Source organism: Martes martes (genome assembly GCF_963455335.1).
Source record: "Martes martes genome assembly, chromosome: 6".
NCBI classification, from domain to species: Eukaryota; Metazoa; Chordata; class Mammalia; order Carnivora; family Mustelidae; genus Martes; species Martes martes.
The window spans coordinates 70,474,501-70,502,240 of record NC_137893.1 but is presented as its reverse complement, the minus strand read 5'-3'; the positions used below and the strand labels follow the sequence as shown (position 1 = coordinate 70,502,240).

The 27,740-nt window shown below is 41.8% G+C and overlaps 1 protein-coding gene across 4 annotated transcripts in view; it reads left to right on the top strand.

The window, feature by feature from the left end:
- The first annotated feature begins 10,058 nt into the window (after positions 1 to 10,058).
- L3MBTL3 (L3MBTL histone methyl-lysine binding protein 3) overlaps positions 10,059 to 27,740 on the top strand; it is a 111,610-nt gene continuing 93,928 nt past the window's right edge. Inside the window, exons 1-2 of one of the 4 annotated variants that reach the window (XM_080805795.1) lie at positions 10,059 to 10,108; positions 13,624 to 13,704. The gene's annotated coding sequence lies outside the window, so the exon portion shown is untranslated. Of the gene's footprint in view, positions 10,109 to 10,863; positions 10,910 to 11,997; positions 12,097 to 12,777; positions 12,919 to 13,623; positions 13,705 to 27,740 lie in introns of those variants that run through there. The other 3 variants (XM_080805796.1, XM_080805793.1, XM_080805794.1) reach the window with 3 other exon arrangements.

Genomic DNA, 27,740 nt, shown 5'->3' with positions numbered 1-27,740 from the left:
CTATATCTCTTCTCACAAAACTCTTCATGATTGGTTCACAGCTAGGATTGTAAATATGCCAGACAGTGGCGAGGCCCAACCATCCATGCTGAAATGATGGCTTTCAATTTGAAATTTTAGAAAATTAATTCGGATATGAAAAGATAGCCACATTTACTGAGGATCATAAATCAAACCTGTAACAGCTCTGAGTACCTAGTATTGAGGGATGTAGTGGTATTTTTGAGGTGGGCTTTCTTTTGATCTTTTAGTTGGCAAATGCCATTGGTCAGGAAACCCATTCTGAGGAAGGCCCATCTAATCAGGCGCTGTCATTTCCAGCCTGGAACATCACTGATGGCCAAATTTAACTTCCATTCCATTCTGTTCTACTCTACAAGTATTTATGGAGCTCCCGTTATGTGCAATGAACTGCATTAAGTGCTATGATAGATTTTAAAAAATGAATAGATAAGGCAGAGCTCTTGATCTTACGTATTTTATTATCCCAAAAGACAGACAAAGGTTTACAGGGACTGGACACAACATAGAGCAGAACGCGGCAAGTGCTAAAACAGACACAGAGACAGAAGAAAGCTTTAAATTCCCAGTGGAATAACCTGGAATTTTGCATGGTAGAGGTAGACTTTGAGCCTTTCTCAATTATATGCCCCTTTGGGACAGTCAGCACTTTATTTATTTGTTTACTTACTTTTTGAATTCCCCATACCTAGAATAATCCCTGGCACTTAATAGATGTAACTAAAAGTGAATCAGAAAAAAAAAGTGAATTGTGGTAAAATATACATAACATAAAATTGACCATTTTTAAATGTACAGGACAGTGATATTGAGTACAGTTGCACTGTGGCAAAGCCATTTAGCACCAGCCATCTTCAGAAATTTTTTCACCTTGCAAAATTGAAGCTTTGGGCTCATTAAACAATAACTCCCCATTTCCCCTTCCCCTTGCTCCTGGCAATCACCATTCTACTTTCTGTCTCTGAATTTGTTTTTATTTTTTAATTTAAATTCAAGTAGCCAACATATAGGACATCATTAGTTTTTGGTATAGTGTTCAATGATCAATTTGTTGCCTATAACACCCAGTGCTCATCACATCATGTGCCCTCCTTAATGACCATGACCCAGTTCCCCCATTCCACCGCCCACCTCCCTTTCCATAACCCTCAGTTTGTTTCCCAGAGTCAAGAGTGTATCATGGTTTGTCTCCCTCTCTGATTTCTTCCTACTCAGTTTTCCCTCCCTTTCCCTGTGGTCCTCTGTGCTATTTCCTATATTCCACATATGACTGACACCATATAATTTTCTTTCCCTGACTGACTTATTTCACTTAGCATAATATCCTCCAGTTGCATCCATGTCAAAGTAAATGGTAGGCATTCATCCTTCCTGATGGCTGAGTAATATTCCATTGTATCTCCTTCTTTATCTATCTTCTTTATCCATTCATCTGTTGAAGGACATCTTGGCTCCTTCCACAGTTTGGCTATTGTGGAAATTGCTGCTATGAACTTTGGAGTGCACGTGTCCCTTCTTTTCACTACATCCGTATCTTTGGGCTGACTAATCTAGGTACCTCATATAAGTGGAACCCTACAATACCTGTCTTTTTGTGATTGGCTTATTTTATTTCACATGTTTTCAGGTTCATCTGTGTTATAGCATGTGTCAGAATTTCCTTCCTTTTATAAGGCTTATTAATATTCTACTGTATGTACATACCACATTTTGTGTAACCATTCTTCTGTTGACAGACATTTGTGCCATTCCTACCTTTTGGCTATTGTGAATATGCAACTATAAAAATGAGTATACAAATATCTGTCCAAGTGAGAAATCTTGATAGGCCAAGCAAGTGCAAGGACAGAGCATTTCATGTTTAAGAAATAGCATGAACAAAAGCAAAGTCAAGTGACAATGCACCAGGCTCTCTTGGTATGGCTTCCTCATGGGATTGTGGGGTGTGCTAGCTGAAGATGGAAAGACCACTCTACCCTGGTGGTTGAAGGGAACTAAGTACCACGTTGAAGAGATAAACTTTTTCTAAAGTTATGAGGAACTACTTAGGGATTGGTAGCAGGGGAATAACGTTACTAACGCTGTGCTTGAGGAAGATAATTGTAGTGGAAAGGCTACAGTTAGAAATACAGGGTAGTAATCCTGGCAGGAGACAAAGTAGGGCAGTGCCATTTGAATTAGAAAAAGGCAAGAGAGGGCGTAGAGGAGAGATTATTATAGAGGAACAATCAATAGGATCTGCTGACAACTGGACGTGGGTGGCAGGAAGAGGAAGTTGTAGTTAAATCAGTGACTGAGAGAACAGTGACATTATAAACTAAGATGAAGAATGCAGAAGGAAGGAGAAGCAGGGAAAAACAGTAGTTACCAGTTTACTAAGCTCTTACAGGTTAGGCACCTTCCAGACATTATCTCATTTAATCTTGACACTGACCCAATGAGGGATGGGTTATTGTATGTGGGAGGAAACTCAGGTTTAGGTAGATTAAGTTACTAATATCTGGTTAAGGGGTAGAATTGGGTGGAACTCCAACCAACCAACCAATCAACCCAGTGTAACTTCAAAGTTGAAGCCTTTGTTCTGGTAAACCCCCACACCACGCCGTTGTCTTCAAACACATAGAATACCCAGGTGGATCTATCTCTCAAGAAATTGGAAATGTAGTTTGAAGTTCAGTGGAATGCTCACGTACAAAAATGTGGTCCAAGAATTCTTCACACAACAGTGAGTTCAAGTGATCCTGGGCGAGTACATGAGTTCACTCCAGAGAGAAGGTAGAGATAGAAGGGAAGGCCAGAAGCTAATTCCAGAGGCACTCATATTTATCAAATGTCAGGAGAAATAAGGACTAGGTCTGAAGGATAAAAAAACATTGAGAATCGTGAATTGGCAACGAGTACGAATGAAAAGACAATTTCAAAGAAGAGATTAGTCAACATTGTCAAATCTAGAATCTTAAATAGGGGGAGGACTGTGGCCATTAGATTTGACATTTAAGAAGTCATTGGAGACTTTACGGAGAAGAAAGCATATATCATAACGTCCATGGATTAAAGAATGAATGGGAGGTAAGGAAATGAAGAAAGTGAATATAAACTACTTGTTCAAGAAGTTTGGCAGCAAAGGAAAAGAGAAATTATGGTACAGCATTTAAAAGGGTGTGGAGTTGACAAAAGTTTTTCTTTTTCAGGATTGAGAAGATAAAGCACGAGTATGGTTTTTAGCTGTGAAAAAGCGAGTGCCGAATAATGGACTGTAAACATTGGGAAAATCATGAAAATTCATGGAGGACTAAAAAGAGGGTGTGACCAAGTGTGCATTTGGAAGCTCGGCATGGGGAAGAGGTAAGGATGTCTTTCACTAGAGATGGGAGAGGAAGAGAGAGAGATTTGGAAGTCGAAGGGGAGACATGAAGGAGACTGAATGGGGAGAGAAACCCTGGAGTGGAATCTGACCTTGAGATCAGTTAAGAGTTGATTTGGCTATGGAAGATGGCGTCAACTAGAGACAAATAAAGAGATTATCCAGCTCTCCTTGGGACTCCTCTGAGTTGGGATTTTTGTTTTGGTTTGACTGGGTTTGGTATTTTTTTTATTATTGAAGTATTATTGATACACGAGATTATGTTAGTTCCTGATGTCCAACGTACCGGGTTGACAGTAATATAATTACAAAATGATAATTGTGGTTACTATCAGTCACCATACAGAGTTATGACAATATTATTGACTATATTCCTGCAGTCAATCAGCTGAAATAACAACTGAAGCCAGTATCTCTTTTTGGCCCAATACATTTCAGACTTTCTTGAAACTCCATGGGGACACCTGATTGGATTTTGGTATTTCCCAAATGTCCTCAACCCTTTTGTAGACACTTAACTTAGATTACTCTTGACCGCTTTCATCAATGGTATGCTGATTTTTTTCCCACTTCATTCCTCACTGTCCACAAATTCTAAGGGCACACATACAGAAACCCTCGACACATTGACACTAGGAAAAAAGTACTGTCTTGAAGACATTTTCATAGAAGAAAGATTGTGCAATTACTGAGATATTGTGAACTATTTCAATACTGAATTTCAAAATTTTATTCTTTAAAGATTTCAAACCCATTGAGAAACCTCAGTTTAAAAACCTTTCTATTGATGGTAGTTTCTGAAATAGAACCAAGGGAAAGGCGTAGCTAGTGTAATTTAAAGTGACAGATTGTCTTCTTCTCAAACACTGACATTCCATTCGGCATTCTACATGAACCAAGTAATGTTCCAGATTTTATATATATATATATATATATATATATATATACACACACACACACATACAGTTACACTTACTGTATTTATGTGATGAATTCAATTCCAGATCTAGGTATTAGCGATTGGAACCATGCCTCAGTTACCTCCCTTATGAAAGATAACGTAGGAATGTTATAACAAATATTTAGTTAAAAAACTGCAAAGGGCTTTGAAAATGTAAAAGTGTAATATAAATGCTAAATAAAGATAATATATTCTGAACAGCAGGCTCCTTTGAAATAGGGCCTATGAATTCCATTAGCACTCTCTGTTTACATGCTTTTAGGAACTTTTAGGGGTATGTTGCCCATGAGCATGTCTGTGACATGATACCTATGGCCTAGTAACCAGCTGGAAAAGGGACAAGTAGAAGAGCAGGTGTAATAATTTGTGTACTAATATTTCCTTAAGTCATTCAATAAATATTTTCTCATAGTTAACTGTGTGCAGGTACAATTCTGAACGTTAGCAGTACAGCAGAAAACAAAAACAGCAAAAATCCCGACTCTCGGGCTCACATTTACTGATTACCAACCATGTGCCAAGATTTAGTCTTGCATAGATCCATTCAATCCTTAGAATGACACTATGAGCTAGGTGCTAGTCATATGCCCATTTTAGAGATCTAGAGAATGAGGTGAAGTTCCCTTCTAATTTGCAAGTCTAATGGGAACAAGTCATCCTCCTTGCCATTGCTTGGGTTCTTTTGTTTACCCACTCAGTTCAAAATAGGACTCAATTTCCCATAAGAGATGCCGAGTTATTATGGCAATACTTGTGAATACAGAAATTCTAGCAATGTGGGTAGACTTCATGGTGACCATAGAGGGGCCAGGCCTCTCCAAGCCTAGAATGACCTTTGGGAATAGGAGGTCACGCTGAGCCCAGTGAAACTATGGCACTTCTATCTTTATTTGGCTACCTTATCATTTCTATTTATGTGTAGTTTCTAAGGCCTAATAGTTAACGAGCCTGCAGTCTACCTTATTCTCTCTGTGAATCGTTTAGTTTTTATAATGCCTATGAACTAACTTTATCTTCAGTAGTTCCAGTTCATATGGCCAAGTTTAAGAATATGACGGGTCCATTTCATCACTGTTATTCAAATGGGAAAGAACTCCCTGCTGACTCCTAGGCCACTCCTTGCTACTCAATTTGGTCCTAGGATTAAAAGTCCTTTCCTGGACCAATCAGCTGGGGTCAGGAGGCCAGGTCAAATGGAAAGAACATTCTAGGACCAGGCTCTAAGAGTCTGAGGGGCTATTGTTACAGACATGTTCTGAAGTCTGGCTTGCGCCTTCCAACATTGTTTAGTCATAAGCCTTTTGGGTTTAGGCTTTAAATGAGTGAGTATATTATGAAAAATTATAAATTATCTTTTTCCTTTAAATTTAGAAGGCACTTTACAGTCCCAGATTATTCTACTCTTTTGGATATGCCTGTCATATTTCTATCTACTTTTGTATTTAAACAAAATGATAATAAATACTCACATCTATCCAGAAGCTCTTTCTATATTAATTTCCTTAGGATGTTGAGAATGTGATAACACATTATAATGCTTTCCCTACCTGATGAGTAATATACCCTTTTTCTTTCACCCTTAGCATTTCAATTACATTTTACCATCACAAGCTCTGTGTTAAGAACGTATGCAGATGTGTCACAATAAAGATAACCAGGATTCAAATGAGAGTACTTAATAAACATTTCAGTGTTATCTAGAACACTAACAAGAAAATCAAACTCAGCTCTTACAAATATCAATAATAAGAATCTTGGCCAAATCAATGTTAACGTCATTTTTATACTTGGAAAAACATGGAGCACACAATTATGTAGGCTAAAAAAAATCAATAACTTGACTCATACTTAAAAGTAAGATAATACATTAAAAGGATGATTTCAAGTATTTTTCATTTAGAATATTTCTATAAAGATTCAATTTTACCTCAAGACTTGTGACCAGCAGCACACGTTACAACTGGGGGACTGGTGTTAGAGAAGCAGTTTGTGGCTAGGAAACAGATCAAAACTAACTGGCCATTAGGGAATGGAACCCATGACCTTGATCTCATTAGTACCAGGCTTAAACCAACTGAATGAGCTATAAACTGATAACGTTCTGATACCTAGCAGATGGATGGATTTTCACTCCTTAAAATTCCTTTCTTGGTTCCATATTATTTGTACCAAAATATGACAGCACTCCCGTTTGGTGGGAAAGATGAGGAAGGACATGGCTTTCAAAGAGGCCTCAGAAATCAATTACTCTGTTTTCTTTGTCTAACAAGTGAGAGAATTGAAGCCCTGAAATGTGAGTTGACCCGCCTAATGGTTCCCAGCGGGTGGTGGCAGAACTGGATTAGAACGCAAATCTCTTGGACTTCACTCCAATTTCAATTTGTGAGGGACTGGCCCTTGGAGGAGGTCGTCCTTGAACTGTTCCAGGCCAGGAAGAGTGAGTCCCATCATTGCAGAACAAGCTGAGTGTAGGAAAAGAGATGTTAGGTTTTTAAACTGAAGTTCACACAGAGTAGAGGTAAGAGAAAGGAGCACAGTGAGAGAGGTTTTATTTTATTTTATTTTATTTTACCATTTCTTTTCTTTTAAAAATTTTTAAATTTTTAAAATTATTTAAATTCAGTTCAGTTAACATATAGTGTATTATTAGTTTCAGGGGTAGAATTTAGTGATTCATCAGTTGCATATAACACCCAGTGCTCATCACAACAAGTGCCCTCCTTAATACCCATCACTCAATCCCTCCATTCCCCATCCACCTCCCCTCCAGCAACCCTCAGTTTGTTTCCTCAAGTTAAGAGTCCAGCGAGAGAGCTTTTCAATAACCTTCACTGGGGAGGCCTCAGAAAGTCTCTGAAGAATGAAAGCAGTGATTTGTTTAAAATATTTTCCATGTAAAATAACTTTGGCTTCAGAATATTTAGGAATGGAATAACCCAAAGTCATTGGGTGGGGGGATCAGTTTGGGTTTAAATAAATCAATACAAAGAATAATAAAGGAATGAGCTAATACTTTGGTTTGAGGAATCAAGGAAATTGATCTCAACTGAAGGACGGATTTGATACGTAGGTGTCAGAGGGTAGAGCAGGGTGGAATGGGAACCCAGGAGTGGTAAAGAGTGATGAGATTAAGTGAAGCTGGAAAGAAGGGATTCATGATGAATTATTAAGCAGTGACTAAATGGGGGAGGGGTGAAGGAACAGCAAAGAAGCTTCTACTAGTCTATTATCATTTAGGGACCAGATGGAGACAGGTCCTGTAAATAGTAGCAGTTTACCTGAAGAACACCACAGTGTTATCTAGATCCTAATGCTGCACTCTACCTCTGTCTCCGGTGGTGGCACTAAAGGATTCTTTGTAGAAAAATGCAGTAGCAGTCTTATTTTTACATGTGAGTACCTTCAAAATATCTCCTACAGCGAACCACGTCTTGGTAACAGCCGAGATGAAATCTTTGAGATTTTACAGACAGTCTCTGGAGGAGAAAGGCAAGGTATTCCAGACAGCCTCAACTCATCTTCATTTTTGTTGGTGGACCTCAATTAAATGCACAGGTCCCAGACAAGCCTTGCTCTCCAAACCCTTAGACTTCCTCTGATTGGATCATTTTTCCCAGAGGAAAAGTGGAACAACGCACCAGGGACGGCTGTCCTTCAAGAATCAGCTTAGCTATGACCTTTTCTGGAAAACCTGTCCTCATTGCCATAGGTGCTTCTCAACTCCCTTTGCTCTGCATACCCTACAATGGCACACATATTGTAAGGCAACGCCCAGTTCCCTAGACTGAATTCCTTGTGGCCCAGTTTTTTGTCTTCTCTTCTTCCCTAGCATCTTGCAGAGTGCTCAACATAGGCCATTAATATAAGTTTACAGACTTTTGAACCTACATCTCTGAAACAGAAATATCATGCAGAAGTTATCTAGAGAGAAACAATCTAAAATGGATTTTTAGAAATAAAAATCTAAAATTTAAGGTTTTTTTGTGGGGAGGTGGTATGGCCTTAGTTTTGCACATAGTTCATGGTCTTTCTTTTCCGCTCCTCCTATAGTCTGCCTTTGGCCATTTCACTGCTTATTATTCAAGGGCTAGGGAGAAAAGGAGAGGAGCTAAAATTCAGATCAATTAATTAGGCTGTTTGGGAGCAGCTCTGAAAAGGGTTGGATGTAGTGGGTGAAATCAATAGTCAACTGGTAGTCTCAGATTATCCATAGCTCTCACTAACCCAGCCTGCACCACTTTGCACCCCTAAACCGATGGCTGCCCAACATAGGAGCATATTTTACAAGCTCATTTCAGCTTCACGGGTTTGTTCCTTTGTTCTTGAGTACATGGCAAGCCATGTGTCATGATTTTTGGTTTGGAGAATTTGGTCACTATACCAACAGAAGAAATTGTGGGGTGGTCAGCTTCTCTAGGGTAATTTCATGGTCCTAAAGGAAGAAATTAACAGTTTATTTTCTGAAACTGGTTCAAGGAACATTCCTTAAGTCAAAAAAAAAAATCAATCAAGAAATAATATTACTTACATTTTGAAGAAGGATTTTTAATACAGTATTTCCATCTGTGATATATTTAAACTCTAGGCCTCAGGCAGCAATTCTGGAAAAAGGCCTCCTTTACCCTTTACGAGATGCAAAATAAATAGTCCACTCCGAGGGCCGGAGCCTTTTTCCCTTCCTTTCCCACCCTTGCAAAATGTTAAGACTTGCTTCTTGCCATTCTGGGATTCACACGTGCTACTCCGATTTTTTTTTCCCCTCGAATCGCCAACTGTTATTAACATTACAATGCTTATCACAACTTCAATTACACAAATTATTTTGTAATACCTGCATCTGGTAGAAAAGGAGAACGGTGAGCTGCCCAAAAGGAGGCCTGCAGTCTCTAAGTGGAGGCTGTCAATCCTGAAATACAATACTCTCTCTTGATCTAGTTTTGACGCCTTAACAAAGACAGGTTTTGCTCTTCAGGAAGGCTCAGCGCTCTTGACTGGTTGCACGAAGAGGGTAGCCCTGGATCTGCCTTTTGCCCGGGTCCGGAAACACCGATTTCTAAGTTGATGAGCGAATCCAAACATATTTCACAACAGAGGCCTAACATGTAGAAGCTGTCCATAAAGACCAACACTTGAGGAACCGAAAGAACACGCAAGTTTTACACGCACACTTTACCCGTACCTTCTTCCAGTCCTCAAACAGGGGGAGGTTCTACCGCTTGGAAGCTTACAACTTTATTTCTTATTTTTCATGACCTGTGGCATGCATTGAGCCTTTCGGTAATGTTTGCATAAGACCAAGGCCCACTCTTTAATGGCTGAATGAATACATTTACAGTAAATGCTGGATTCGCTGCTCTGAGAATTGCCTTAAAAAAAAAAAAGTAAAGTGAAAAATAGACAAAGAAATCTATAACCTGAGCAGTCTTTCATATTTGTTTTGACTGTTTTTGAACCAGCTCTGAGCCGGTGACAAGGATATTGAAAAGATGCACCTGAAACAGTATCTGCGGGCAGCTGCATTTGCCAAGCGGCTTTATTGCTGCTTTCCAGCGGCGAAGGCGCAGCAGCAGTAACAGGGAAGCCAGAGCGAGCCTCCCCGGCAGCGGCGGCGGCGGCGGCGGCGGCGGCGGCACCAGCACCAGCGCAGTTTCCCCTCTCCCCAGCCCTGACTCTACGCGCACATGCGCACTGCGCCCGCAGCCCTGGACCATTTGTCAGGACTACTCGTGAGACGGAGAAAAAAAAAAAGAGAAAATTTGGGGGTAAGAAGCGGTTGATCGGATCTAATCTCTAATTAATCAGAAGATTGGTCCGTGCAAAAGCCATTCATTTATTTTTCTGGGTGAGGATGAAAGTTAAGAGACCTATGGAGAGAAGGAAGCGCACCCTCGTCTTGTGAAACAGATCAGGGGAGGGGAAAGGACAGAAGGGGTTTCTCCCCCACTTCTCTGCGCCTCTGGGAAAGAGGAGAAAACTTAATCCCGGGGAAAAAAGTGGGCAAGTGACTCGGAAACGGCTGGAGGGGGAGTCTCTGGGCATCTCACTCTGAAGTAGTGAGTGCGAGTGTGAAAGAGGAACAAAAGAGAGAGAAAAGAGAAAGGAAAAAATGGGGGGAGGAGAGACTTGTATTTTTTTCTTTGCGCGCACACGGGGAAGGGTGTGGGGGGCCGTGCTGAAGGGAGCCGGGGCGAGGCGGCCGCGTCGGGCTCTCGCCGGCGCGCAGGCGGCGGGATGCGTGTGGGCCCCCTCCCCCGCGCCCCCCGAGCTTGTCACTTTGGTCGCTTTCATGACACCGGGCGCGGGGTGGGGGAGCGCGGCGGCGCCGGGCTCCGCCGGGGTGCGTGCCCGAGTGGGCGCCGCGGAGCTGCAGCCCGGGCGGCGAGCGCGGCCGCCGAGGCGGGGGGCGCCGGCGGGGGGCGCGGGGGCGGCCGGGGCGGCGGATCCGTGCGGCGGGAGGCGCGAGCCCCGCGCGCCGCCCCTGCGGCCCCCTCCGCCCGTGTGGCCTTTGTGCCGGGCGCGCACCGGAGAGCGAGCGAGTGAGCGAGCGAGCGCGAGAAGTACAAGTACGGGAGACCGAGGCAGTGGGAAAAGAGGCCGGGCCACTTTCTCCCCGCTCGGGCTGCGGAGAATGGACTGGTTGAATGTGCAGGCGCGTCTCCCCGGCGTGTGCTGTGTGTGTGCGCGGCGGAAAGGCCTCCCCGACTCCCACCGCGCACACGCACACTCACACGCACGCACACACTCGCGGACCCGCGGCGGGGCTCGGCGGCCGAGAGTTTGCGTTTGCTTCCTCGCCGCCTCCCCCTTCCCAACCGACTGTGTGAGAATTTCATATAGATCAGCTCCAATTTCCGCCATTTTGGGAAAGTTGCACAAAAATAAACCCTCCGGTTTATTTCTGCCCGAGGCAGGAAAGTGCTTCGGGAAGCAAGGCGGCGCGGGCCCGCCGCGGCCGTCCGCGCGGGGGAGGGCGCGGGCCGCGGGCCGGGCCGGGAGCCCGCGCCGTCGCGGCGTTCGCCCCGCTCGGTGTCGAGCCGCGCCGGCCAGGGTGCGGGCGCGGGCGTGTGTCGGGAGGCGGCGGCGGCGGTAGCGGCGGGCGGCGGCCGCGCCGGGGCGGCGGGCGGGCGGGCGGGGGGAGGCACGGGGCTGCTTTTCCTGCAACTTGTTTACGCCGCCCTTATATTGGGGAGGCAGAGCGGGGTCCGGGTCGGGCCGCCGCCCGCTTCGCGCCGCGTGCGTGTGCCATTCCGGAATAATGGGTTTTGCACACTCGCGTCCTGGGCCCGGCGGGCCGTCCTCGCGCCGCGGCGGCCGGGCGGGGGGGAAGTAGAGGCCGGCGGGGGTGGGGATCGGGAAGCGCAGGAGCCGAGGCATCCGCCGCGCGCCCCGCGAGCGGGTTGGGGGGGACAGGGAGGAAAACTTGTGAGCCCTGGAGGCGGTGGGGGGGCACGGTGGCACGGGCGGGGGGAGGACGCAACTTTTGTGCTGGTGGTAAAACTTTAATTACCTTTAAAGAAAAAGGCCTTTTGATTACCTCCCCCCCCCACCACCCCTTTCTGGTCAAAGCATGGCCCACAGTGCGACCGTGAGAGAAAGTTTAAAAGCAGGCGGTTTCTTCCCCGCCTTCTCCGCGGAGGGGTAAGGGTATCTGTTTGTCCGTCTGCGCACGGAGAGAGGTGGGGGTAACGAGCCGCCCTCCGGGGTCGCGAAGACCGTAGCCCTTACCCCACCCTTCCACGGGGAGACGAAGGTAAACGTCGCTTCAGTTTCCCTCCTCCCCGCCTTCCCCCCCACCCCGCTTCCTTTTCCTCCCCCTCCCCGCCGATTTTTTGAGGGGACCCAAAAAACGGAGTCTCTTTCCTTATGCAACTTCCTCGGGCGCTGTGAGCACGGCCCTTCCCCCTCCCTGCATCCCTTGGCCCGCTCCTTTCCCACCTCGGGTCCACCGCCAGAAAAATGCATTAGAAATCATTCAAAGTCTACAGAAACAAAAATAGATTTTTAAATTGTTCTAAGTTTAAGTTAAGGGAAACCGAGATGAGAAATAAGATTTTGGGCGGGGGGGGGGCGGGCGAGGGCTAGGCGAGTGCGTCGAATTTTAATTTTGATTTTCCTGGAGCGTTGTTTGTGATATCTTTATTGGTTTGTGGAGCCCGAGAGTCTCTGTACTGGCTAGTTCGGTCGCGTGGATTTTTGCGCAAGTTTTTAGAAAAACACTGACTCGAGTAGAGCATTTCTCCGGAAAGTTTCAAGTGCAGCAAAATAGCGAACATGCAAAACTGGCCAAGGGGAGACCTCTAGTGGTTAAACGCATCTTTAAGTTCGGAAGGCCGAGAGCAAAGTTTGGCCTTTGCTTGTAGCTACGTAGTCTGTTCAGACGTGGAAGTAGTTAGAGGACCTGAGCGAGCAGCCAGATGTTGTGTGAATGGATGCCGATCACAAATAGAAGGTTTAGGAAATTGGAGAGCAGATAAGTTCTGACGATCCAGAGCCTGTAGCATCGATCCCTCTTGGTTTATATGGGGAAAACGCTTTGCTTTTATCCGGGCATCTGAGATGGGTCCATAACTGGGTTAGAAACAGTTTGTCTTTATTTATCATTGTCTTTGTGTTTAATCAATCAGGAGTCACAGCAGGTCGTTTCATTTTGAATGTTAATAAAAATACAAAGTGTTTAAAACTTCGAAAAAAATGAAGGAGACTGGTGTTGAAATTTGTCTTTTATATAAGCTGATCATTTTATTCTCTAGTAAATGTAATTAAAGACTGGCACTTAGTTTCTTAACCGTGCAGTTATATATAGTCATAAAGTAAGTGGTCCTTTTTAGTTCTAAGAGTACAATTTTGTTTCGCTGGTTAAAACATTATTTCAGAATACATTGTGTTTAAGTTGTGATTTAAACATTTACATACATAGGGAAAAAACTGCTTACATAATATCTATTCATTTGCCAGTGTTTGTTCTGAGAAGTAACTTTAATTTTAAAAATAAAAACACTGAGAAAAATTAAAGTTGAATCAAATGATCCCTGTAACTTTCATGTGCTGTTCATACAAAGGGGGAATCTTTAATTTAGGAATTTAGGATAAGGGAATAAGAATGGTAAAACCCATTTCATCTCATCCAGAATTAGTTTATTTTATTTTTAATATAATGAGTGGTATTGTGTGAAATTATGCAATCAGTGATTCAAAATTTAAACATTTTAATTGTGGACTTGAAAGCCTCTTTTTTTATGACAATGCATTGATTTTATTTTTCCACTCTTTCAATTAGTGCTGGACCTTTAGGAGAAGTCTTGGCGGGTGGACAGCAATCCTAAAGACCACTGGAGAGTTATTTCTTCAACACCACTAGGTAAGATTTGCTTGTTGAAACAAATTGTGTGGTATATTTGCAAAGGTTAAAAGCTGTGCTTGGGAATCAGGAAGGAGAATGTGGGCAGGGTTGGCAGAAAAGTATCATTTTGTGGTGGCTGCTTTGAATGCATGAAAGTCTTGACGTGAAGTGTGATTGAGGCTCAAGTAAAACATTAGGAAAAGTTCTGAGATTGTCCTGGATAATTTATGTACTGCCTTCTTTACTAGATTCCTAATTTGCATTTCATTTGTACCTGTTTTCTGCTGAAAGTAAATAGTTTTATTCTTTGGAATTGAAAAAATGGGAAAACTAGAACAAAGTACTTGTAAGTTAATGTAACTGTTGTAACCCAGTGATATGGAAGATTCTGGAACTTGTTAAAATTTTGTAGGTGAAATTTACAACAAGAGCTTTGGGGCATTTAAGTGATTTAACTTTTGTGGATTAAATCCATTGTGGCCCCACTTGTGTCAAATATCATGTCAAAGGGCTGTAGTGACTTTCCCGTGTATTAGCATAGACTTTTAACTTTGAACTATCTCCACAGAAAATATGGCTGTTGTCTAATAACATCCCTTTTGCAATTTTGGAGGGTTCTTGCTGGTTTATCTCCAGTAATTCAGGGCCTATTTTCAGGACAAAGGTTGTTCTCAGGCAAAGAGGGCAGCCTGCTGTAGGTAAACCATTGAAGTATATTTGTGCTACTCTAGTGCTTTCTAGTTATACCTATAATCTCCCTCCCCCTTTAATTTTTTTCCTCTCCTTTTTTGCTTCTTTTTATTTGGTTTGTCTTACATGTTAAAGGAGTTGCTAATTCTTGTTCAGCAAAAACAAATAAAACAAAATCAATTAGACCTACCTTTTATGAGTAAGACTAATAATCCTCATTGGGGTATCTTAGAACGAGGATAGGTATGACCTAGATGTCAACACTGAATAATTACTGGTGTAAAAATGATTGTTAACAGGAGTTCGTTGTCATTTTCTGCTTGTGGATGGTTTTGAGTGGTGTAATTAGTGAAATAAATAGATGAAGTCCATGTGGGTGATGCAACAGAGACGGTGGGGTGAGAACAACTCCTAGAAGATCATGCAGACGGAAGTAGAGTATAAGCAGAGTAGAAGATGTTTCCTCGGGTGTTGAGTTTCGTGTTTGGACATGCCGGGTGGAAGACTGTGACTATTTTTTTCATCTGGGGAATCAGTGTGGCTGTGGATAGAGTGCTAGAGTGGGAATCAGAAGACAGTTTGGCCTCTAAATGTATCACATTTTATCAGTCACTTTACCTCTTTCAGCCTAGATTTCTCCATCTGGACAATGGGGGCAACAGTGCTTGCCTCACTTCCTTTGTTGAAAGGATAAAATTAAATAAGGTTTTGAGAACTATAAAGACTTATTCAGATGTTTGGTGGTCATATTACCATTTTACCTTAGTCAGGTTTTGTGAAGGGCAGGAAGTAGGTTGTAAAGGGCAGAACAGAGTGATTTAAATCCTGGCTAAGATTATGACATTGGTTTCTGGTATATATATTATGTGGACTTGTCACAATACTTCCAGGGGATATTTCTTTTCTTTAGGAAAAAAATAGTTTATCTTTAATAGCGTTGGCTCATTGCAGGAAGGGACCATGTTTTAACATGATGCTAAATATAAACTGAAATTTATTTATCCCAATCTGGTCATTTAAAAGGTAGGAGTAAGTGAAATAAGTCAAATTTAAAATGATGCCTAATTGTGGAAATGGGAGGGTAGTGAAAGTAGAAGGGTTGGTGTGAGGGGAATTCATGTGCTGTAATTAATATTTTAGTTGTGTGAGTCTGCTGGGAAATGAGAATGAGAAAATAGGTAACTAGGGTAGTAATATTTATACTCTAGGGGTCAGAAAATGGGTCCTGCAAATGATTGTGGATTTAGGGAAAAGTCCATGCAGGACTTCCCCTACACCCCACTTAATGTTTTTTAGACCCCTTTGCTACTTTATTCTAATTATAACCAACTGCTTATTATCTAAATACAAAAAAAAAAAAAATACAAGGACTGACTGTCATCATTCTCAATTTGCTGATACTGAACTTGACAAATCTTGACAAGTTTTAGTTCATCTCTCTTCTTTTGTAGATTATCCAATCACTGTTCCAAGAATTCAAAACCCCAGTAGTAGGGGAAGAAGAAATATGTGTCCTGTTGAATTAGTTGGTTGGTTCTTGAATAGTTTCTCCTGGTTTGTTTGGTAGTTTATTTCTAAGAACACATATTTCAATCAAGGCTTTTTGTTGCAGATACAGTTAAGATGGGAAATTTATAAGAGAAGTTACTTTATGTAATATGGGACAAGGGTACCTTTGGGGTTTGGAGGATGAGTAACTTGAATGATCCCTCTTGCAATGTTTCTGCTAGTTAACTAGTTTTTATTGAGCTCTTACAGTGCTGAACACCAAAAGACTAGGTCTTCATCCCTGAGTTCCCTGGACCCTAACCCCAGGAGTGGACACAACTTTGAGCTGTTAAGAAGAATATAGCAGCTCCAGTTGATCAAGGGACCCCACGCTCTTGGGAGCCAATGAGTCAGGAAACAGATTCCTGGGTTCACTGAGGAGGACAGTGATGTATAATTGTATATACAATATTCTATCCCTTTCTTAATGCTTCGTCTTCAGAAGTTAATATGAAGCTCTTTATCCAGGATCATGAAATTTCTGAATTGTATATCCAGTGAGGGTAATGGGTTTGGGCAGTTCTTTTCTTCTTTGACTAGTGTGATCACAAAGATAACTTTCTGGTGGAGATTGCTCTACTTGGTCCCACTGAGGGATTCATTCCTCACAAGAATTTGGGGGACACTGTGTTTAAAGAGAACATTTATACCTTTGTATGTGTGTATATTTGCATATGACATCTTGAAATTCAGGGTATCTGTAAAAGATAGATTTTGTAAAGGATCTCATTATCCAACGGGAATATTCTCAGGTTGTCCCTTTAGTAAGTTAAATTATTTTACTGATACGTGAGGACATGAGTAAATAGTGGCATATTATCTACTAATTTGTACTGATTGTTAACAGCAGCCATACAGCAAGTAGATGAAACAAAACACCAGGAAAAAGTTACCCTTACAATGTAACCGAGTTTGATTTATGAAGTCAAATTGAGAAAGACGTATAAGAAATTTCCCCATTGAAGAGACAGGGTGGTTTAGGGGAAAGAACAAGAACTTTTGAGAGGAACTTGAGTGAAGTTGGGTGATCTTGGGTGAGAGCTTCCTTAGAAGTGGACCTAGAATTGGTTACTTGGAAAGTGATGGAGGAATTACATGTGTATTATACATAATAGTTAAGTGCTTCCTTTATTATTATTCTTCCTGTAATCCAGGTTTTGTGTCAATCAACAAATATTTATTGAGCACCTAGGTTTTAGAAGTCTCAGTTGAGGAGTGCTTCACATAATCCTCACTTAAAACAGCGTCAAATGAATGAATGGGTTAGGGCATTACAAAGAAAGCAGCAGACCTTGGCTTCCATGTGTTCGTAATTCTATTTGAGGAAATAACCCGCACCACGTACAGTACAGTGGTGACTAACAAAACAAAGCCACCGTTCAGTGCTCATGCTCCAGAAAGGCAGAGATGAGCACAGTGAGTACTGTGGTGGTACCACTGGATGTGGCCTTGAACCTATTGCTACAGTAAGGACCTGGGAGGTGGGGCACCCTCTGTAAAACACTGCCAAATGTTGCTCTATTAAGTATGATTGTATATTGAGTGCCTTCTGAATGTCAGGCATTGAGCTAGGCACTTTATATTCTTTGATCCATTCATTCATTTATTTATATATCCAACAAATGCTAAGTGCCTTCTGTCTTCCCAGGTGCTAGTGTCAGCACTATTATCTCTAACACTTTCCCTAACCTTGAGCAGTTGGTATTATTTTACTTTTAGAGCAAACTGGTGCTCAGGGATACTTAGTAACTTGTCTAAGTTCATATCATACAGTTTGAAAGGGCTGGGACCAGGGAAATTGATACTGGCTTATGATTGTCTTGTTAGGTCTTTAGTTTCTAATTTTTGAAAAAGTAGTTCTTAGAATATTTTTAAGAAAACACATTTCCAGGGGCGCCTGGGTGGCTTAGTAGGTTAAAGCCTCTGCCTTCAGCTCAGGTCATGATCTCAGGGTCCTGGGATCGAGCCCCGCATCGGGTTCTCTGCTCAGCAGGGAGCCTGCTTCCCTTCCTCTCTCTCTCCCTGCCTCTCTGCCTACTTGTGATCTCTGTTAAATAAATAAATAAGAATCTTAAAAAAAAAAAAAGAAAACACATTTCCAGATTAATGTGCTCACTTTTATAGATTGGTTTACTAAGATAAGCAATGGCAAACAGGTAGCAGAAAAAATAATGGGAAGAAAACTCTATCTCTTCACTTTCCCTTTTTTTTTTTCTTTTTTAAACCAAGAATTGGGGAAAGACCAATTACTGAATTATACTGAAAGAAACACCTTGGTCTGGCTCATGGCCTTAAAATGATCACAAACTGTTGAGAAAACATAACTCAGATTAGGTATGAGAATTACTGGGCTTATATGTGAAAAAGGTTTCACTTGTTCTTTGTAGGAAGAGACTAGTTGAGGCAATAGGGTTAGTTCCCAAAAAATGCAGATCAGTCAGTCAGTAGAAAGGATGGGACCTAAATGTGTTAAAGTGAACACAAAAGATGATGGAGTTTTCTCAGAAGCAGGATTATTAAAGGGAAGAAGAAAAATAAATGGAGGTATAGAGATATTGGTGGGGAGAAGTGGGGGGCAGGGCTGAGTGTAGAATGCTGGAATCAAACTTTAAAAAAAAAGAAAACAGGAAATATGACTAATAATACATTCAACAACAGTGCTATGGTAACTGTTACACTCTTTAACCAGAAGAGTATGCTCATGCTTGCCAGATGAAGGGAAGAGTCTCTATTTATTCATTGGTTCTGTACTGCAGTGGGAGTCAGATAGTGTCTCTGGAATATGAGTTATGGTCCATCAGACAGAGCTTCAGTCTGATGTAGAAGGATACCCCTGCATGCATTGATCATAGGGTAATAGACGGTTTCTCCTTTAAGGGAGCTCTGTCTCTATAAACTTTTTTGAGCACGTGCTATAGGCAGGCTGTTTTCAGATTGGATGGTAGCTTTACGTTACGTGTAATTTTGTAACGTTAAACTCCTTCAGTAGTTGAACATTTTGAGTAGGATTGTTCAGGCCCCCAAAATCATTTGATTATTTTCCCTGCATCTGTTACACTGACTGAACCCTGAACCATGAATTGAAATTCCTAAGAGATCAGAGTGGTCAGGTTGTTAAGCAGTCGAAATAATTCACCCTGTCGCTTTGTGTTCTTATTTGGTGGATTTGAGGCCTAGCTGTTCAATCTGTTGATAAGGAGTTTAGCTACAAATGGTTATCAAGATAAACCTATAGACTTGACTCGTGTGAGAGAAATAAAATCTGGTCACATCTACTTTATTAGATACAAAAGAGAAATCAAGTGTAAATCTCTTAATTTTAGCTCTGTGTTCTATAAAAATATGAAGCGAGTAAGAAAAAAGATCCCACTTTTAGCATTTAAAAATTATGAAATGAAATAAGAGAAAAGAACAAGATACTACTTTTAGTTTTTCTTTTTTGAGCTTCTGCATATTTTGCATAAGCATGGACATATCTGTGTCAGACAGGTTCTTGTTCTTTTTATGCCCTTTGAGTCCCCTTAATGGGTGTAAAATTTCTATTATGACTCTATTAGTGTAGTGATGTTGATGATATGATAGCACTTGTCAGGATATTTTTGCCTCAAATTGAGATATGTTGCACTCTACACTAAAAGTAAACTTCCAATAAAAGCATTTGATGAGAGTATATTAAATATGCCATAGGCCTGTTAATATCAGTTTGTGATTTCGTTTTCTATGTACATTTTTTTTTCTTGAAAGGCATATTTCATTTTCTGTTCCTCCTTTAGAGGAAGTAAGTAGGTTAGGCCACAGAATCTCAAATAATTCATCCTTCTTACAGTAACAAGCGGGAAGGCAGGAAGTTGAGATTTTGTAAAGGTTGCTTTCGGTGACTACCCCTTTGTGTATAATCTCCATGGCAGAAAAGGTAGCAAATCAGATAAACCATAGCTGCATTAATAGGATCATTGTCATTAGCATACGGCCAGGAGATACAGGTTTTGAGAAAATATCAATTAAGAAGGAACCATCCCATAATTGATTTCGTATTTTTTTTTTAAAGATCTTATTTATTTACTTGAGAGTGAGAGAGAGAGTGTGTGTGCACGCACACAAGTCGGGGTGGAGGGGCAGAAGGGAGAGGCAGAGGGAGAAGCAGGCTCCCCACTGAGCAGGGAGCCTGATGCGGGGCTTGATCCCAGGACCCCGGGGTTAATGACCTGAGCCGAAGGCAGAGGCTTAACCCACTGAGCCACCCAAGTGTCCCTCAGTTTCATATTTAGAGAAAGTGGGGATTAGTTGCCACTCAGTCATCTACCAAATAAGGATAGATGTGGACAGAAGACCCAGATTCTCAAGGATTGTTCTTGACGGTCCTGAGATTTCATTTCTTACATTGAAATGATCTAGAGTTTTGCCTGCCTAAAATCTATGAACTTGGGCCCTGGGGCAAAATTTTACATCTTTCCACAACAGGATCTTAATTCCAGTATGTGTGCGATTCAGAGTTCTTATCAGGCGGGCAAGTAGAATATCAAAGCTGGTATCTTTCATGCTTGATTTGAAAGGAAAATTTTTCTTTGTAGCAATATGTGTTTGTTGAGAGATGCTTCAAGTGTGAGTTTAGATTTGTCTCTTATCCTTATTGAATAAGCCTGCTTAAGAGGTTTGAGTTTAACTTCTTTTGATGTGTCCTCCACTGACACTTAAATAAGGAGGGTTTCTTGGAGCAGTAATGTTACGCTTCTGCCAACAAGGCAAGTGAATACTTAGCAGCCTAGCTGTGAGTTAGAATTTCACTGAAGAATATGAGATAGATGGACAAATGAATTTGATCTTTTTTTTAATTTAATTTTTTTTTCAGTGTTCCAGAAGTCATTGTTTATGCACCATGCAATACATGCCTTCCGTAATACCCACCATCAGGCTTAGTTTGATCTTTTTTTCTGATTTCCCCTCTCCCTAATTCCCACCCACAACTAGTCTGTTGCATTTTCCCCTTCTCTTTTTATTCATTCACTTAGTAAATTTTATTGATACCTACAATGGGTATTCATAAGGGATAAGGAAATGAATAAATCAAGGTCCCTTTCCTCCAACGCCTGGTCTAAGTAGATGATCACGATACACTGTCAGAAGTATTGTGATGGGGTTATAGATTCGTTCTTCCTAGTCTCTCTTCTGGCACATATCACATACACAGACTCCAGTTCTTATAAAGAGAGGGACTTATTCTAGTCTCCTTTGGGGACGATCCCTAGTTCTGGTCTTTCTTTCTCCTACTGGCCTTTTGCAGGGCCTGGAACCGCAGTTGGTATGTGAGGAAGCTTTTGTACCTCCTCAACAAAAATACCCATAAGGTTGCCAGTGGTCTACTCTTGGGTCATCATTTAGAGATTATATCCTTCTGACTTTTTTGGTTGTTATAACATTCTTTTCTTTATAAGAATGTGGCAAAACTAAAATTAACTCATTTGGAAATTTTCCATGTCTGTGAAATCCAGAGTCTAACCATTGATCTTAACGTCCCATTTTTCCTTACCTTCACCTCTGGACTCCTGAGATATCACTTAGGCTTTGTAGTGCAGAGGTCTCGGCCTTTGCCGTTATCATTCCTGTGCTCTGGTATGCTTCAGATACTGGGTAAACTGGTGCCTGGAGGGAACGTGGACACTGGAGTGCAGTTTGTTTTGTTTTCTTCAAAATAGCTACAGCTCCGTGTACTGCCTGTCTGCCATGTGCAAAACACTCTTAGCACGCATGATCAAAACACGGATTTTTACAACTCTGTGAAGTAGACATTCCCCTTCCATTTTATTGATGAAGGAGCCTAAGGCTCAGGAGAGGTTACATACCCTGCCCAGGATTATGCAGTAGTTTGGAAAATAGGAGACCAGGACTCAAACCCAGGTGCTGTGGCCCCGGAGCCCGTGCTTGTCACCCTCAGACTAGACTGGCTTCTGTGTTAGCTAAAATGCAATGTGCCGGGCCATGTGGGATAGTCTGAGGGCCACTGTCTTGGGAGACAAAAGTTTGTTTCTTGGCTGCATAACCTCCATTTTCTTGCCTGTAAAATGGAATCAGTTGTAAGAGTAGCTGTGAGGGTCAAACAGGCTGCGGTTGGTGAGATCCTTTAAAATAAATGGCAACTCATGGAGGAGACCCCTCTGCTCTGGTCTGTCTGTATCCCCTTCATGTATATTAGACTTTTTGCCTTTGGCCAGTCACCCTTTTCTAGCCGCGTATTTGTGAGTGTGTGTGTTTGCCCCTTATTGGCTGTGTACCTCAGAGCTGAGGTCACAAGGGTGCAGGCCATCAGAGAGTAAGTCAGAAAATGGTAGACTGGCCTGAGGAGTCAGAGGCCATATCTTTTTCAGGATCACTTTCTCCAGCCTGTACTTCAAGGACTACATGTCCGGAGGGCGTTCTCCGATCTAAGACACTAAGAGTCTCATCCCTCGGATGCAGGTTGGGAACTAGATCCGAAGGTAGCATTTGTAGCTGAATCCTAACCTGAAGAGGAGTCCGTTTTATTCCTGTAAATGCTCCCTACTTTCGTGTTATTTCCTGAATTTATTTTCCATAGCTTAGCATTTTCCCAAAGGCCGGGGGCAGGGGGTAGAGGACTCCATGGAATTCGATGCCCTGTGATAATAGAGTCACAAGGCGAGGGGACCATGGGAAGCTTTGGCTTGGCCAGTACTTCCCAGGTGCCACAGTGCTGCTGACGTGCGCTGTACGTGTCCTGAAGACCCCCAGGGTATTCGCATCTCTCTCAACAAAACAACCGCATCACAGGCCCTGAATAAATGGTCTCCTAAAGGCTGTGTTTTGAGGAATAGACTAGGAGATGTTGCCCTGGCCTTTCATCTAGTTTTGTTGCAAAGCCTCTGCCGGGCCTGCAGTGTGTGGTCAGACCAGCATGGTAGCAGAGAGAGCCTGGCCTTCAGGCCCAGCTCCCTCCCATTATGGCAGAGCCTTCTCTGTCACTTGGAAGTATTGTCCTTTGAAGAAGGGTGATAGTCGATGGAAACAAAAGCAAAAATAAACTGTTGAGAGTCCACGAAATAAAAAGCTTTTACACAGGAAAGGAAACCATTAACGAAACAGAAAGGCATCCTACTGAATGGAAGGAGGTGTTTGCAAGTGATATATCCAATAAGGGGTTAATATCCAAAGTATATAAATAACTTACACAATGCAACACACACACACACACACCAATCCAATGAAAAGATGGGCAGAGGACTTAAATAGACAGTTTTCCAAAGCAGACCTGCACATGGCCAGTGGACAAGTGAAAGATGCTTGACATCACCCACCATACTGGAAATGCAAATCAAAACCACAATGAGATAAGAGCTCTTACCAGTCAGAACGGCTAGTGTGAAAAAGACAAGAAGTCCCGAGTGTTGGGCGAGCATGTAGAATAAAGGGAACCCTCACGCGCTGTTGGCGGGAATGCAATTTCGTGCCTCCATCATGGAAAACAGTATAGGAGTTCCTCAAAAAATTAAAAAATAGAAATACTGATACCGTATGACCCAGTAATTCTAATACCAGTTATTTATCCAAAGAAAATGAAAAATACTAATTTGAAAAGATATATATGCATCCCTGTGTATTGTGGCATTACTTACAATAGCCAAGCTATGGAAACAATCCAAGTGTCTAGCCATAGATGAATGGATAAAGAAGATGTGATACACACAGACACACGCACACACAGACAGACAGACACACACACACACACACACACACACAGGAGTATTACTCAGGCATACGAAAGGATAAGATCTTGCCTTCAGCAGCAACATGGATGGACCAAGAGGGAATTATGCTAAGTGAAACAATCATACAGAGAAAGACAGAAACCACATGATTTCGCTTGTATGTGGAATCTGAAAAAAACCCAAATGGACAAATAAAAAGACAGACTCTCAGATATAGGGAACGAACTGCTAGTTGCCAAAGCGGAGGGGAGCGGGGGATGGGCAGAATAGGTGAAGAGTGTGAAGAGGTATAAAAAGAGCTAGTAGTCTTTTCTGGAGCTATGTGAACATGAGATATTATGAACAATAAAATATCTGCTTTTATGGAGTGATCTTGAGTCTTGTGGTATTTAGATTTTGAACAGGTGCCTTACCGTAAGAGATACTACAGAAATACAATTAAATAAGAGAAAAGTCACTGATATTTTTAAGGTCACTCGAGAACTGGAATAATTGTTAAACCAGATAATTACAATAAAAAGCTAACATTTTATTGACTGCTTACTACGTGATAGGCACGAGGCTAAGGTATTAATTGATTTATCTCATGGAATCTTCACCATTGTTCACTGAAGGGTCCCTTCTCCACCCTTTATAGGTGGGGGAATTGAGACTTCCAGAGGTTAACTGGTCTGAGGTTACTGAGTAGGCAGTTGTCAGATTTTGCAAAGTGAAATGGAGAGGAGGAAGGGAAGGAAGTGGTTGAGGAAAGGGTGAGGGATGGAAGAGGGAACTGGTGCACTCAGGGCAGGTTTTGAGGATGATCCATGAATTATTTTGTTCGGTTTGTGATGATGCTTTTAGGGTTAGCATTCCTGACTCTTTGCAAAAGATAGCTTGTCCTTTTAGCCCGAACTGATTAAAACCAGGTGCTGGTATCTCAGTTCTTTCATCTGAATGGGAGACTTTTAACCCGATTCTGCTTTTGAGGTGATGTTTATCCCCATTTTATAACCACTCCCAACTCACAGCCAGATCCTCTCTGTACCTTATTTTTGAAGAACACACCGGTTAACTATAAAGCTATAAAATGTAACTCTAAAAAAAGCAACTAAGATTATTTGAACTCTTTAACTGCTGTTAGTGAACATTAACTAGCCATTCTTTTAAATGTACTATTTTAAAACCATGGTTTGAGCAAGAATGGCCCAGCTACAGTTATAGCTCCCTTTCTTAATAATCTTTATTTCTCACTTTATCTGCAGATCCAGACTTTTGGTTTATAGGTAGTGGCCACTTTTTCATTTGATTTTGAGCATCCTGGATTGGGTGACTTATCTCTCGAGGGACTCTTGTCTTCGTCTCAGTGCTAGAAAGTTTCTTCACCTTGACTCTGCCATAGGAGCTTGGCACCGGGGGGTCCGTGCCCCTTGCTTGGAGCCGCTGCTTGTTTGATCCACTCAGTGGCAGATATGAATGAAGGGACTGTGTGAAGGGGGGATTATGAAGGACACAGAAACTGCTTATCTCCAGTCAAAATAAGATAACGGTAGATTCCTGACATTTGTGAAGGATATATCCCAAGGCAATCGCCAGTTCAACTTGAGAAAAAAATCATTGTAATATACAATTCCTTCCTTCAGATTACTAAAGTGTAACTGAAAAATGTAAATCATCTCTCTAGACCTTAACTACTTATCTTGCTTGATGAGCAATTTTTGTACTGTCTGGAGCACTTATTGAAACAAATTCACACATCTTTTCTACTTACTTCCTTTTGGAGCATTTGGTAGTTTTGTTCACACAATGTGTCTGAGTCATCATTGCATTTGACATTTCAGTCTTTAATTTATCTGAAACTTCTATTTTGTGGCTAGGCCTAGCGCTTTCATAAACTTTTCCATATTCCCCTCATTCTGTCATCAACAGTAGAATCAGCTAGCAGTTAATGTTGTTTGTTTCATTTCTTAACAAGAAACGATGTTTTATCTCTTTCTTTACAGCGGCCATAGACTAAGACTCAGTGCTCTGCGTAAGAGCATCCCTGGACCGCAGCTGGTCCAGGCGACTTGCCCTTGCCCCTCAGCTTCATGGTATGTCTCATTCACAGTCATGTCTCTGAAAGATAACAAATCGCTGAACGTCACGGGAACTTCAGGTGCCTCTCAGGAACAATAGAAGCCATAAATAATCCGTGAATGCCAGTGATCTACTATGTATTTCTGATACCCAAGTTGGGGGAGAAGTGAACCTTACCTTCCTCTTCTCATCCATCTGTGGAGCTGATGCATTTGCATATATCGCTAAATACCTACTATTTAAATGACCCAAGAGCTTTGGGGAAGTTGATTTCCCTTAGTGACTTCTCTGCTATTGCTTCCATTGTTGGCAGCAATCACAAACTAAATATTTTCATGGGAAGACCTGCCATTCAGTACACGATCTATTCTGAATTGACATGAGAAGGGGTTTTGAAGCATTTTTTTCATTAATTTTTTTTCCCTCTTAAAAAAATCTGAACAGTCAGCAGGTATAAAGGAATGTCTAGAGAGCAGATTCCCTCCCGTGGCTGTCTTGCAGCAAACTGTTGCCTCTTCCTGAGGGCCGCCAGTGTTGTTACCAGTTTCTGACGAATCCTTGCAGAGAGGATGTCTGCCTGTATAATAAGCATATGTATACCCTTTGTTTTATAGAAGCGGTAGGACACAGTTTTTATACTTGGCATAAAATTAGAGTATTAGTCCTGTGTTGGAGCTCTTTCTGTATCACAACGTAAAGAGCTCATTGTTTTTTATAATGGCATTAAATGCCATATGGATGTGCTGCAGTTGTCCTTAATTGATGGACTTTTGGATTGTTTCCAGTTTTTTGACCTTACGACTAGACCGTAGTCAGTGAATAACACTTTACATTTTTCCTTCTTTCTTATGTGTGAGTATGTATAGAATAAATTTCTAGGAGTAGAACTGCTGAGTTGGAGGATCTGTTCTTGGAAATTGATCTCCAGAGAGGTTGTTTTCATTTATAATGCCACCGTCAATGCACAAGAGGGCCTGCTTCCCCATATCCTCATAACATAGAAACTTTGAGTATAAGATATTAACTAATCTCCTCATTGCCTGCTGTTTCTTGAAAACTAGTGGTGTATGGTAGGTTGAGGCTTCCAGGGATTTATTCACGTGAGAGACTGAGCACATTCATCCATTAGATACAATGTCCCAAGGGAAAGACGAGTTGCAAAGCTTTGGTTTAGAGGCAAGGAATGGTGCAGGAGAGAGAGATACAGAAGGTGATTCTGAGGACAGTGTTGCATGTCGTTTAATCTGTCTTCCAGCCCTTTTGTTGGAGGTTTAGGGCAACAAGATTGTCATAAAAATGAGTAAAATCTAAAGTGAATTGTTGCACCAAAGAGGGACTTGGGGAGTCTAATACGTTTGAATTGTGTCAACAGTAATGGTCTCTGCCCTCAGTAAAGTCATCGGTTCCTAAAAGTGGGCATTGGTAGAAGCACCTTGGACATCAGAATGCTTGATTTTAGCCATTTCTAGTCATGATAGGAAAGCTAGTGGGAATCAAAAGATCAAAAGCTACAGTGGTGTATTTGCTGGATATGTGAACCCCCACACTGGTCTTTCTTGACATCAGCAGTGGCTGGGAGACTCTTAGGATTTAGAAGAGGTTTAGAGGAAAATGGTGGATCTTGGCTGATAGTGCAGAGGACCCATCATGGTGCACTTTGGAGACGCTTCTTTAGGAAATCTCAGCATCATTAACAAGAGATTGGGGATGAGATTTTCTGCAGAATGAGAAATGCTGTTTGTGACTTGCCTTGTGAGTAACTCTACTATCTACTTGCTTTTTATGGTCTGTGGAATAAAGGTTACACATGGAGTTGTGGAATAGCACCAGGTGATAATTAAAGAAAACATAAAACAAAGCATTTTAAGTTCCTAAAACAAACAAACTGCTTCATTCTTAGGACCCCAACTGATTGAAATGAAAGGACTTTGTATGTATGCAAGTATGCACTTCTGGAGAAAGAAAACAAGGGAGGAAGACTTAGGGTGTCATGAAGAAGGAGCTTCTATTAAAATAATATTGGTTTATGGCTGTTCTGTC